A 15720-nucleotide genomic window follows, 5' to 3' on the forward strand; every position below is an offset into this window, starting at 1 on the left:
TTGGCATATTTAGATTACTTTTGAAAACGAGTGCTTATTTAGATTTGAATGAGACTTTTATTGTGTCGTCTTTTAGACGGAATTTGGTTTCTATTTCTACTTTGGACAAGTTTGGTTATTGTTCATTTGGAAATAGGAAATTGAGTCTTTTTCAAAATTCAGTTACCATTGGCACTGGTTCTTTATCTATTTATGATTATCTTTATATGCTTGATGTTGTTTCTTCTTATTATAAAACCTTGCAAACTAGTACACGTGGTGTGGTATGAAGAGAAAATTAAATTATGAGAATTCTGCTATTGTGGTACAAAAGATTAGGACACATTTCTCAAGAGAGAATTGAAAGGCTTGTGTCTTATGGAATTCTCAATTCCCTTGATTTCTCAAAATTTTAATATATGTGTCAGTTGCAAGAAGAGGATATACTTCAGCAAGAGAGATATGAATGTGTTTATAAGGCATCCACTTCAAATGATAAAGTTAAGAAAAGTATTAAAGATGCATGCATTGTGTCATTAAAGTGCAAAAGAGACAAAATTCAGAAACTACTTGTTTCTTATGCAATAAAGTTGGACATACTAAAAAGAATAATGTCAAAAACTGTGCTTGGCGTATAAAGAAATGTACACTTTTTTTGTTTGTTCTAAGGTTAATTTTTATGCTTGAACACACTTGATGAATTATATTTTCGGTATTATTATTCATATTGATGTGTTTGTGCGAGGTTGTCTAACCTAACATTCATTTGATGGTGAAAGATACATCTATATGGGAATGTTAAGGTAGAAAGTATTGACAATATACATATTAATATTACATTTGAGGAGCGGTGTATATTCATATTTGAAGAAGACTTATTGCACCACCCTGTTAGGTGGATTTTGGTTTCTATTTTAAACAAATTCAAATATGTTTGTTTAAGAATAGGAAATTGTCTTTATCAAAATTTAGTTATGATGAACACTATATATTTATTTATATTTGGTAATCTTTATATGTTTGATATTATTTTCTAAAATAATGAAACCTTGTAAACTAGTGCACATTTTGAGAATATTAATGAAAAAGAATTTTCAATATAAGTTCCATTTCTCCAAAGAGAATTGAAAATCTTATATCAGATGAAGTTCTCAAGTTCCCAGATTTTTCAGATTTTAAAATCTGTGTCAGTTTTAATAAAGGAGAACAAACAAATGTAAAAAAAGAAGAAGCTACCAACAGACTTGTGGCCATTTTTAAAAAACATGTAGTTGATATGAATATTGCAGGTTATATTCTAATTAAAGTACCAATAAAAGAAACGGTTTAGACCCAAGCATTAAGAAGGTTTAAAAGCCTAGCTTAAACACTTATGTGTTGGGTTGTCAACCTATGGTTATGTATATAGACAAATCGAAAACAAATTGGTTTTAAAGAATGATTGTTTGTTATTTTTATTGGGTACTGTGAATATAGGGGTTTCTAAATTCTATGTTCCCACTACTGAGAATTTAGAAGACAAGTAATTCAAGATTCTTTGAGGATGTTGAGCTTGCAGGGGGAAATATGGTTAAATGATTCCTCATCCAGAAGAACAATCTCAACAACCTCAAGAATAAATGTCAGTAAAGTGAAATTCACTAGAGAAATGAGAAATACAATGTTTGATCATTATTTTGTATATCTCTAAGAACATAAAGATGGTATTGAGTTATCAATGCCTTAAGGAGTTCTAATTCTCGATTGTGGGTTGATGCCATTCATTTAGAGTTTTCAAATCTTGTCAATTTTCTCAAAGACAATTATGAAAAGATATAAGGTATTTATTGTTGTCAAAGACTTCAGACGAAAAGAAGACATTATTTGTGAAAAACTTTCTTTCTAGCTTCATTAAAAGATTCTTTAAAGTTATAATGGCATTGCTAACTGGTTATGATCACAAATTTCATTAAGTTATTGTCTCATTGATTTTGAGATGAATTTGTTTGATAATTATGTATATTTTGGATTCAGTGGGAGGAAATTTATTTTTCTATTTGAGAACTCCAAATCAGGTGATACCCTTATAATTAAAGGAGACGATTTTAGTGTCAAATAGTGCCCAAACAGTTATACATTATTTTTGTGTGCTCAAGTACGTATGCATTCTGATATGTATTCATATTTGAGGTAATGAGCAGATATGCAAATATTTTAGTTTTGAAGTTTTAGAAAAGCAGCTAATAAGGTCATGCGCTATTCACATAGAATAAAGCTCGCATATAATATATCAGAGTCAAATCAAGTAGAGATCATTATGTATACTGATTCTGATTATATCGGATGCTCATTTTGTTTAAAGTTCATTTCAGTTTATTAGATGGGTGAATCATTTCTTCCATCATGGCAGCTATATCTGTAGCGCATTATGAGGCATCTAGTTTTTTGGTTGACTGTGAAATTGTCATTAGGCTGCAATTCAGATATAGAAAGATAATATATTATGACAATAAGTCAACACTTATGTTCTACTAGTAATTAAATATCTAGTAGAGATTTCAGAATGGACCGGTGTCTAATGAGCATATTAGGACAAACTCTATGGATCCGCTCAGTTAATGATTATTGCCCATTATCTTTCATGAGCATATTGCTCATTTGGGTCTTGAATTACTTAAGAAAATTTGAGTTTAGTGGGAGTTTGTATTTTGGATGCTCTTTAGTTTTAGACATGTTTGTTTATTCGGTACCGATTCCAGTTAATAAAGTTTTAAGTTTATTCCATTCTGGAAGTGTTATAGTCTTGATCTCACTAATGAGGACCAATTGGAAATAGGCATGTTAAGGTCACATTACATGTAATTTCCATGCTACACATCCATACTTAATTCATGTCATTTGATTATGCTAACATATGTGATCATTGTTGGTAAGGTTACACTAAAGGTGATTGATTCTGCTTTGGTTCTATGTTAGTATGATTAATGGACGGAATTGTTGGTATATGCCTATAGTAAATATGATAGCATATTTTGACGTCATAAAGGATTCATAATTTACAGGAATATACATGTTTCGCCCAGTGGGAGATTGTTGGATTAAAATCCAACATTATGGGCTTTACATGTATAATTGTAATTATGGGCTATCATATGTATGAGCCCGATTAAGTGATCTAAATTAGTTTATGGGCCTGTGGCATATATAATGGGTATGAGCTTAAATATGTGTAGATACCCAGTTGTAATTTACTAATACTATGATGGGCAGGTTAGTAATTGCGACAATTAGGTTTCAGTATAAATATAGGGTTATGGTCCCTAGGGCATAAGCATTCTAAATCTACAGCCTCCCCCATCAAGTGTAGATGTGCTAGTTGCTTTTAGCCCTAGAAGACCAATCAACCTAAGGTGTCTCTGATTCTCTTTAATCCGCTGCGCTATTGATTCAGGTACGCTTCCGCTTTAGATCTTAATGGATTAATATGAGTTTATGATCTTGTGGTTTGTGGATCTAATTCCAATAAGTATTTCCAACAAGAATGGGAATGCATATGAGTTCAGAAGATTATGAATTACGAAATTGTATTGGATTAACAAAACACAAATAGCTAGCTTGGGTGAGTATATTCAATGGTCTGGAGGTTTGTTGATACTGTGATCACAGACACCTGGGTAGGGTGTTATTTTACTCTAATTGAGTTCATTCTGTGTCCTGAAACTGAGGGCGATAGCAGTACCGTATTATTGAGAAAAAAAGGGAAAAAATCATTATGAAAAGGGTACGTGTCCTGAAACTGGGGGCGATAGCGTACACATACGTTGGAACATTGTTAACCATGAGATCATTGAGTATATTTCACTTAGATCTAGTTGGGCCCTTAAAAATAAAGAAAATAAGATTATAATTTTGTTGTTTGAAGTAAATCGAGTCATGTACAAAATGATATGTTTATATTTTTATTCCTGATTGATTGATTGATTGATTATTGGATTAATTAAATGTAAAATGCATGAAATTAATTGTATATATGTGTGTGTATATATTCATGTATATAAATATAGGTAATTATGTTTATTGAGTAGGCAGCTCACCCCTTGCCACGTTGAAATTTTCAGACTAGGTTCAAAGGTTGTTCCATTTGCTAGATTTTCAGGTTTACTCTACATTCAGGCTGACCAGCACAAACGACTCATTCTCATTAGCAAGTTCATAGACATTTATTAGGATTTATTATATTATGGATTTGATTATTTGCTTAAATTTAAGTAAATATTATTGACAGATTAAATTGTTTGATTGGTTATTTAATTCTTTGGTTATAAGATTTTGATAGACGATAATAAATGAGGAGCATTTTTGTAGTTATGTTGGTGTTTGTGCTTAATTATGATAATTGCTTAGTTTCCTGATGCTTAGATCAGGATGCGACTGAGAGTGGAACACAAGAAGCGGTCGAACAACGCCCAATTGGTCAGAAGGCGGCAAAAAAAGCCGCTAAAGCTAAAAACACTGCCAATATACCTGATGCTTAGATTGGGATGAGTTAAAAGTGGATAGAGAGAAACGACAATCATCTCTTGATATTATTGCTCGTGCAGTTCAGCAGCGGGAACAAAATCGTCTTGAGGAAATTCGTTTACAAGATTTCGCAATCCTCGGTAAAGATGCCTCGACTATGGATGATGACGCTCTAGCAGATCACCGTAAAATGTGCCACTATATTAGGACTAAGTAAAAATTTTAATGCATGTTATGTTATATGTATTTATTTTTATTATGTTATGTATTTATTTTTATGCATGTTATGTTATTTTAATGTATTTTGAATTAATCTTATGTTATGTGTATTTACTTTAATCTATGTATTTACTTTAATCTATGATACAAACCTATGTGTATTTTTTATTGAAATACGGACCTAGCCCAACAGGAATCCCAACCAGGTTGGCACCCCCAAAAAGGCAAAGAACCAAATATATAAAATAAGAGATGAAAAAAGTATGAAACCAGTACAAAGAATGTTTTAAGAAAATCTAAACATATCCCTACCAAGGGCATTATCTCTAGCAAGAAGAGGGCAGAAGTCTGAAAGGGTATTCCACATTTGTAAATCTGAGGCCAGACGTCCATAATTAGCAAGAGCGTCCGCCACTTGATTTCCCTCACGGAACACATGGGAGACAACCACATGTATATGCGTCATTGAATCTAAACAATTTAACCAATCCACACGCATTGTCTAGGGAATGATCTGTGCACGGGTACGGAAAATTCAAATAACGTAAGTCGAGTCACTTTCAATCCAGAGACGAGTCCATCCATATGACCTCGCAATCGAAACTACAAAAATAACAGCTTGCAATTCCGCCATGTGTACCAAAGCACAATCAAAGGGGAAGGCAAATGATCCAAGAGGACGCCCCTGACTATTTCAAAAAACCACATCGCAACCAGCTCTACCCGAGATCACGAATGCATCAGTGTTAGCTTTAATCTAATCAGACGGAGGGGGCTACCATCTAACTTCAATGATTCGAGGGGCCCTATGACGACGAGCATTTAACTCGAGATTATGGAGAATTAATAACTCCATAACAGAATTCCATACTGATCTGTTGCTGATTCTATCAGAGCTACGAATAGCAGACCAAAGATAGCGTAATGCCTCATGAATGTTTGGTGGCTTGCTCTAAAAAATAGCAGCATTTCTTACAGACCAGATCAACCAAACAGCGTTGACAAGCGCGACCTGCCAGAGGGAAAGAACTTGCGAACTGAACTTGTGTGAGAAGGCGTGTTGCAAGAGGGTTTGTAGAGAAGAATCAAGTACAAGTCTTCTACCAAATAAAGCCGATATGTTGAACCAGATTTGGGAAGCAAAGGGGCAATGAATAAGCAAATGGTCACTCGTCTCATAAGCCATTAAACAGACCGAACAGCGAGATATTAGAGGCAGACCTCTAGCACGGAGCGCGGCATGAGTTGGTAAAGAGCCCCAGTATGCACGCCAGCAGACCATGGAGTGCGACGGCTAAATAAAAGGTTTCCAAATTAACTGAAAAACCAAAGGAAAATCCGGAGGAGCACGTAGCCAATGATAGAATAACTTTACCGTGAAGAGGCCATTGCTCGTAGGTCTCCAAAAACATAAATCTTGTTCAAAGCCATTTCCATGCAAATTCCGGATGCACTGGTGCAACGGACTAGCCAGCATCGGAAGATCCCGCCATTGCCATTTTCATAAAAATCTGAGATTCTATCAGTGAGATCGTTTGGAAGATTTCGCTAAGGACCATCATTCCAATTTTGACCAATGAGGTAGTTGTTTTTCTGTGCACAAGCTTCTTCCAGTTGTCTGGATACGGAACGATGTTCATCCCATTGTTCACAAACAGAGAATGGATAAGCTTCATAAATCTCATGAAATGAATTAGATTTTGACAACTTTAGAAAGAATATGGAATGAATTTTCCTTTCCGTCGGACACAATGCACAGTATTGCCTTATTTTCACACCCATCAAATTGGTGAACATATCTTTCCATGCATCAATAGGCATAAACCATTTTAGGAATGTCTCAACATTCGCAGGAATATTACCTCCGATGAAAGTGTTACGCCATTCTAGCATGCAAAATTCAAACGGAATGTAATGCATATAACATAGGAACCACAACATATGAAGAGATCAGACTGGAAATTGGCCATCGACCGGAAGCTTAAAACAAAACATATATGGGAATAAAGGATGAAACATGCCTGGAATAACAAAAGTATCTCCATGAAAACAAACAACATCATATTGATAAGATAACATGTGTTCAGTGCAAGCTGGTCGGTCGAGGGTTTCGACAATACTCTGTTCAGGCGGAAAATTAGGGAAATTTTCATCTGTATTAGCATTAGGGTGAGATGCAGCCATTTAGGAATTTTTCAGTTGAACCTTCTCTGAATGTAGAAGTTGTTGGTCCCTTATTACGTTACAAGTATAGTTCCAAGGGGGGGTTAGGAACTATTTAAATTTTTTCTTTAGGGCAGACTTCTTTTTCTTCAGGAAAAAAGGTTTTAACAGCGGCGCTGAGTGAATAGCAAGACACTGGCTTAGTCAACTGGTGACTAGGTCAGTTTCTTTACTTGAGTCAAGAGATAGCACTTAGGGTCTATTCCTGAGCTCAGATATTCAATGCGCACAACTCAGCTTGACCTCTTTACTTGGTCAGTTTTGTTTAAGCAAGCAATATATATATTAAGGAGTTTAAGGTTAGAAAGATATTACTCAGCAGATTTATCCAGGTTCGGCCTCCAAGCCTACGTCCTATCCCCGGAACACGTTCCGAGATTTCGAATTCTCTACTGAGCTCTTTAACGGTAGAGAATCAAACCTTTTAAAACTTAGAAGTTGAGTATAACAAGAGTACCTTCCTCTATACCTCTACTCACTCCTAATCTCTCGCTGAGTACTATAACCGAGTACTCAGCCTCTTCTTTCTAATCTCTAGAAATGATAAGTGTTTGTCCTAAACAACAATTGCTAAGACACCTTAGATGATTGAATAATCACTCTAGACTTTTACACGAAAGATATGAAATTTGGTGTAAGATTGCTTTGCTTTTTCTTGCAGAACTTTGAGTAGAATTTTGGTCAGCGTAATGGCTTGTTCAAGTTCTGTGTCGAATGAAGCAACTGAATGGCTCTATTTATAGAGACGTCTGAGACATCGGTCATTTCGAAATAGCCGTTGGAGGGAAACGGCTTCCTGTCGTTGTCACTCAGTCTTGCTCAGAGCTCTCGGCCAATCAGATTTGAGTATCTTCTGTCCTCGGTCAGTGTTGAGCAACTTTTAGTCAGCTCGGCAGATTGTCTCTCCATTTATGGTAAGGTCAACTAGACAGCATTATGTGTCTTCTAAACTTTACCCAAAGTGGAAACACTTTGTCTGGAAGTTGTTCTTGCTCAGCTGCTGTCTTGTACTCTTTGTCGATTCAACTCAGCAGCTTCGTCCCGAAGTTGTTCAACGAAGGTCTTCTAGATCCTTCTTCCGTTGAGCTGCGTTTTGTACATAACGACAGCGTTTTGACATACGCGGGCCGAGTTGCATTGAACTGTTTGACTTGGGCTTTGACTTCCGTATTGGGCTTTGAGCCTTTTAATCTTTATGTCTTATAAACAATTTAACTCAATATTGAACAAACACATTAGTAGAATAAATCAAAGCATTTAAACTTAATGTGTTTAGAATATTTTTAATTACACTTAAACAATTTTGTCAAATCAAAATTATGTGGAAATGTGTTTCAACCGAAGTAATTGTTCCGAATGAGTCATAATTTATAGATGTATGAAAAATTTTTATTCCTTTCCAGGATTTCAATATTTGCATCATTATTCTTTGACTTCAAACTCTCCATAATTATTTGTATGACTTCAAACTCCCCATGATTGATAGTATGACTTCCAACTCCCCATAATTATTCGTATGACTTCAAACTCTCCATTATTGATAATTTGACTTCAAACTCCCCATAATTATTCGTATGACTTCAAACTTCCCATTATTCATAATTTGACTTCAAACTCTCCATTATTGATAATTTGACTTCAAACTCTCCATTATTGATAATTTGACTTCAAACTCCCCATAATTATTCGTATGACTTCAAATTCCCCATTATTGATAATTTGACTTCAAACTCCCCATTACTGATAGTTTAACTTCAAACTTTCCTATATATACATCTAAAATATGTAAACAAAAACTCATAATCTAAAATATCATCACTATCTCACCAAAATGTCTTCTGATAGTAGTGCAGAATACGAGCTAATGATACAGAGTGCGATTGAAATGATTCAAGAGGATGATGAACTTGATCTTTATTTACTTCAACAAGTACAACAACAAGTTTGCCACAATTCTGAACCTCGAAGGAGAAAATATGTAAGACGTGATGGGGAAGTTGCTGCAGAACGTTTGTATAATGACTACTTTGCTCTGAACCTGTTTATTCAGCTGAAGTATTTCACAGACGGTTCCGGATCAGTCGAAATTTGTTCAAACGTATAGTGGAAGACCTTGGAAATCACACAATATATTTACAACAAAGGGTCGATGCGGTTAAAAGAAGTGGCTTGTCTCCACTCCAAAAATGTACAACAGTTATGCGCATACTTGCGTATGGATCTCCGGTTGATGCTTTTGATGAATACATAAAAATTAGTGAGTGCACAATGTTAGAATGTGTGGAAAAATTTTGCCGTGCTATTATCGAGGTGTATGGACCTGTGTATATGAGGAGGCCTAATGCTGCCGATGTACAACGTTTAATTCAGATGCACGAGGAACACCATGGGTTCCCTGGGATGCTTGGCAATCTTGACTGCATGCATTGGGCATGGAAGAATTGTCCAGTTGCATGGAAGGGGCAATATACCCGAGGAGATTATGGATATCCAACAATCATGCTTGAAGCAGTCGTTTCAGTAGATCTTTAGATTTGGCACGCATATTTCGGTGTTGTTGGGTCCAATAATGCCCTTAATGTTTTGAGCAGATCTACTTTGTTCCAAGATAATTTAAAAAGAACAGCACCGACGGTTCAATTTACTGTTAACAACAAGACATATAATATGGGCTATTATCTAACTGATGATATCTATCCTGAATGGGTTGCTTTTGTGAAAAGCTTTCCACATGCTAATGACCATCAATGAATATGTTACAAACAAAGGCATGAGAGCGCACTGAAAGATGTTGAACGAGCATTCGGAGTACTTCAAGCCCGATTTGCAATAGTACGTGGACCAGCACGTACTTGCCATAAAAAAAAACTCCACGACATCATGGATGCTTGTGTAATATTACATAACATGATTGTTGAAAATGAGAGGCACACTTACTCAAGAAACTTTCCAACTGAGGAATTTTCTCAGCTCATAGTTCCTGATGACATTCAACATGGGCATGTTCCGGATTTTGCTGCTTATCTCGCAAGGGATTTATAAATCCGCGATAGAAACATGCACGGTCAACTAAAATTGAATCTAGTTGAGCACATCTGGGAACGTTTCGGAATACCTGACCTTACTACTTGAACATCGAAAAATTTACTCTTTCAATCATGTATTCCTTTTAATTTAATTCATTTAATCCGTAAAGCTAAATCTAATTGGTTCTTAATAATGGATATAATGTCTTTTATAAATTTCAAAATACCTTTTAAATCCTAAGCTATAAAAGCAAATTTGAAATTTTTTTACATTACATGTCTAAAAAGATAAATAAATAAAATTTGATTTGGTTATAAAAAATGAGTGATGATAATGAAGGATATATGATCGATTAGTAGGAGTGGTCAAAATTAAAATTAAGTTGGTCATTATAATTCATCCAATCCATGAAAGATAGTTTTTTATGGATTATAATTGAGTTAGATCAGTTAAATAGACTACAAATCTTATGTTGGATAATTTATCAAAAACCTTCAAACAACGTATCTAATTCATTCAATTAAAGTGAACAAATTTTTTAGCAGATTCTCTAACTCTATTAAAACTTTTGTTCCCCTAATCTATGTGGTTGTCGTCACATGATTCAAAAGAAAGACGTTAATTAAAACCCAACTCGTCAAAGCATATCATCTCATCATTTAAAATCATTGAACTAAAGAATCCTAAAAACACATCTTCCTATAATTTGAAAATTCTAAAACCCCTCCTCATCCTATTATTATTAGGGCTAATTACAAATCTAGCCCAATTAAGAGGGGCCTTTTACATATCTAACCCACTTTGCTTCCATGTTACCAAATTAGACACTTTCAACCATTTTGGACAAAATTACCCTTAGTTCTATTCAATCATCGATCTACTTCTTCTTCTTCGGTTCATCTTCTTCAATTTCTGATACCAATCATTAGCGATTTTTGAGATTATTGACGTATTATATTCAATTTCCCGTAGAAATGGTATGTTTTTAGCTTATACGCTTGCTTTTCTTGTTGGTCTTGCCTCTTTCTTCATCTGTAATGGTATCGTTTCAATTTATTCTATTTTCCATAATTTTTCTCAATTTTCCTCCATTGTTGTCGCATTTGTGACGAAATTTGTCGTATTTCGTCACAAATGCGACAAGAGTTATCGCATTGCGTGACAAATGCGACAAGAGTTGTCGCATTTCGTCGCAAATGCGACAACTCTTGTCGCATTTGTGACAAAATGCGACTGTCGCATTTGCAAATGCGACAACTCTTGTCGCATTTGTGACGAAATGCGACAAATTTCGTCACAAATGCGACAGCAGTGGAGGAAAATTGAGAAAAATTGTGAAAAATAGAGGAAATTGAAACAATACCATTATAGATGAAGAAAGAGGCAAGACCAACGAGAAAAGCAAGCGTATAAGATAGAAACATACCATTTCTACGGGAAATTGAACATAATACGTCAATAATCTCAAAAATCGCTAATGATTGGTATCAGAAATTGAAGAAGATGAACCGAAGAAGAAGTTGAAACGAAGAAGAAGAAGAAGAAGAAGAAGAAAAAGAAGAAGAACCAGAAGAAGAAGAAGAAGAAGAAGAAGAAGAAGAAGAAGAAAAAGAAGAAGAAGAAGCGGAAGAAGTAGAAGATCGATGATTGAATAGAACTAAGGGTAATTTTGTCCAAAATGGTTGAAAGTGTCCAATTTGGTAAGATGGAAGCTAAGTGGGTTAGATATGTAAAAGGCCCCTCTTAATTGGACTAGATTTGTAATTATCCCTTATTATTATTATTATTATTATTATTATTTGTTAAAGGGTCAATTTTAACACTTTTCAAGATAGTAACGACATATTGCAATGTGATAACAAATGAATATTATCTCTTTAAGCTTTCGTATAAAGCATGTCACGAATGTCCTCAAAATCGTATGATAAGGATCCGGATAAAGGTTAACAAACGATTTTTCAGGTATCTTAGGACCACACATCACAGAACATGACAATAGTTGATACATGACTATCTGAATGCCCCTAAGACTACATGTTTAGGATTCGGACGAGATTCAGCAAAGGATGATCGTAACACATGCGCCTATGGAAGTCCACACTGGATGAATCCCTAAAAAGGTTATACGCGTGGAAGTTTCTACTAGGATAGTAGTACTCCAATAGGAAGCAACATCCCAAAACCCTAATAGGGACTATAAGGAGACTATACATAGAGGACCAAAAGAGTCCTCCAGATATGTTCTAAACCCTAGCTTCTATTGTTTTCCTCTATCCTTGAGAAAGTTGCCAACTTAGGCATCAGAGGGTCCCCAACAGGGAACCGTGATATTTGTTGTTTTTCAAAACGCATTTGGACGGCAATGAGCACCTCATATCTAACACGCATTTGGACGGCAATGAGCACCTCATATCTAATCCTTAACAATATACACAAAATATCATTAGTGCAATGAGCGTGGAGCTGATATTTCACCATGACTTCATCAGCTCTGGTTACAAACCAAGAAGATCCTCATACCATTTAATAGACCACCTCGTCGTTGAAATCCATCGAAAAATTCCTTTAAAGGGTTACTTCTGACATGAGGCCGGAGGATGAAAACACATTCTCTACGGTTCTTGCTCAAATTGCCTCTCAATTGGGGAAGGTAGATAGAACCCCTCCTATATCCACAAGCACGATGCCCAAAGTGCAGGTAACTAGCACGCTTCAAACCTCTATTGGGGCGGTCTGTTGGGACTAGGATTAACCATTAAGGTTTTACTCCTTGGCACCCTTGGAGGATATCTAAAATTTCAGATGCAATTCCGCACCATAGCCATGGGAACAGGACATGTGAATCCCCATTCAAATATAGCAATGAAAGGGTAGTTAAATGTCTCGACTACTATGATAACCGAGTCCACTATTTCAATTGTCATACTAATGACCCAACAACGTATACACATTTGAAGCGTGTAGTAGATGGGTAATCAGTTTTAGGGAATTCTGTTGATGAGTACTTTCACATATTCTCGTTTTGGCGGATATTTGATGGGTCCACCTATAGGTAACCTCCATGTTGGCTACTATCCTCATTTTTCATCGTTTTCACATATGTATGATATAGGTCGAAAATATTATAGGGATTTAGCACTTCTTAGGGAGCCTCAACATCCCCTATTATAAGTATACCCCTAAAGGTGGTTGTCTCTCAATGAACTATTACTCAGGCTAATATGGCAGCTCAAGATCACAATGCCCAACATGATGAATGGGACAAGGTTGTGGCCAGCTTTGGAGAGATACAATGTATCCCTGAACCAACCTTTATTGACCGGCCATCGGATGCAAAAATACCAACCTTTATCCCTAAACCCTAAACCCCATTAAAAAACAAAAATTAGTCCAAAAATAAGGGTTAAAGTGCAAAAATACCCCTAATGTTTTGGGTCAGGAGCAATTTTATCCCTAACGTCTAAAATGGTACAATTGTATCACTAATGTTGAAAGCCAAAAGCAATTTTACCTCTAACATTGATAAATTGGGTCAATTTGAGAAATAATTCATCAAACTGGCTTCTCGGTCATGAATAATAGTGTCTAAAATTGATCCAATTTATCAACGTTAGAGGTAAAATTGGTGCAAAATTACAAAATTGATATGCAATTGGTGCAAAATAAAGAAAAAAATGACTGTATTTTATAATAGTGTCTGAAATTGATCCAATTTATCAACGTTAGGGATAAAATTACTATTGGCTACAAACATTAGGGGTAAAATTGCACCTGACCCAAAACGTTAGGGATATTTGATGCGTAACAATCCGAGAATCCCAAAAATGGATGATTACGAGTCGGAAACATTATAATTTACGTTTTTTTTATAAAAAAGAATCATGAAAATAATGCATGACAATTGAACAATTTTGCATTTTTCGTCACAAAAAATTGAACAATTTTGCATTTTTTGTCATAAAAAATTGAACAATTTTACATTTTTTTGTCTAAAAAATTTTTACGTAGAATTTTGCCCCCCGCTCCCTCAAATCTTGGATTCGCCACTGCCAGCCATGACTCCTCCTTTGTGTCTTGTATACTTAATTAGCCAAAGGAATGTAAATTCAAAACATCAAGTCTACCAAAGTACAAGGGGATTACAAATCCCACTATGCATGTGGGAAATTACAAGGAACTGATGGATATATGTGTGGAGCTAAGGGGGCATCTATGTTAGGATCTCCTCAACCACGTCGATTGGACCTACCTTATATTGGCTCCAAGCATTGGACGCAAGATCCATACATAGCTAGGAACAATTGAAAAATGAGTTTTGTACCAAGTTTATAGCTTCAATTCCCCAGCCACATGTTGAATGCTATACAAGCTCTATCAGAAGTAAGGGGAACCTTTGAGGGATTATGTGGACAAGTTTAATGAAACTTGCCTTAACATAAGGAAGGTTGATTTTATGATTATCTTGGAGTCTATTACTCAAAATACCACATGTGCTTAGAGATGAGCTTGTCTTAAGGAAGTCCATAAACTTTAACTCAATAATGGAGAGGGTTAAGACATTTGTTGAACTGGATAAGATTGGGAGTGGGGATCAACATGTAGAGAAAAGGGACAAGGAGAGCAAAAGTTATAGATCTCGTAGTGAATCCTCGAGAAGGGCACCAAAAAATTCAAAGAAGGAGCATCAATCATTATATACTCCACAAAATGCATCTAAGAAAGAGGTACTATTGTGGATTCAAAAGATTTTGGACAAGCGATATATCAAATATCCCACGCAAGTCTAGGGAACACTATAGAAAAAAGGCATATTGCCGTTTTCATAGGGTAAATGTCCATTATAGTGAGCATTGTAAGGAGTTGGGAAAGGAATTTAATGGTTGACAGAAAGAGGAAAATTGGACTGATTTGTCAAAAAATTCAGAAAAAAGAGAGATAGAGATCAACCAGAATCTAAATATCTCAATGGAGTTATCAACATGATTGTAGGAGGGCTAGATTTTTAGCCTCCCAATAAGAAGGTTCGTCAGTTGAGATTTAGGTCATCTAATACAAAAAGGTATGATGTCCAAAATTACTTATTCTCTTATGCTAACCCCAATAACAAACCCACTAGCAGATTTTCCTTACGATGGTCATAGAGGGATACAAAATCAAGAAAACCTCGGTAGATACGAGAAGTTTTTTAAATGCAGTCACTTTTAGTGTTTCCAATAAGCTGTATGTGAATCGAGTCTGGGTAGAGCCTCTACACATACCAATGATAGGCCTAACATGCCATTCAACTCTAGTTAGATGCCTTATCATGTTGGAATTTCAGTTTAGTGATGGAGAAACAGTCTGGAAAGGTGATTACTATCACAACATTATTATGGGAAGATCTTTCTTATCCTGATGTAGTGATCTCTATAAGGCACTTAGGCTTACAAATTCCCATAGACAAATGGAAGGCTATTATGAGGGGTAGCAATAAATGACACAAGAAACATACTTGGTGTCATTATAAGTCGTGACAAAAGTGGTTGAGGAAAAAGAGGTTTGTATCGAACTAGCTAGTTGGGGAAGTTGAAATACTCATCATAGCATCTAGTAAGGCATTATGCATCGTAGAAATTTTGCAGCCTTTAGTAAAGGAAGAACGCAAGAAGATCCTCGTTGTGGATCACGAGATATTTGTGTGGTAAACAAAATAAGTAAAAAGGATTAGTTCAGGTATCATAATGCACAAGCTCAACATTAATCCATTAGCCAAACTAGTGGCCTAACAAAAGA

The sequence above is a fragment of the Euphorbia lathyris genome, chromosome 2, assembly GCF_963576675.1.
Source record: "Euphorbia lathyris chromosome 2, ddEupLath1.1, whole genome shotgun sequence".
Classification (NCBI taxonomy): domain Eukaryota; kingdom Viridiplantae; phylum Streptophyta; class Magnoliopsida; order Malpighiales; family Euphorbiaceae; genus Euphorbia; species Euphorbia lathyris.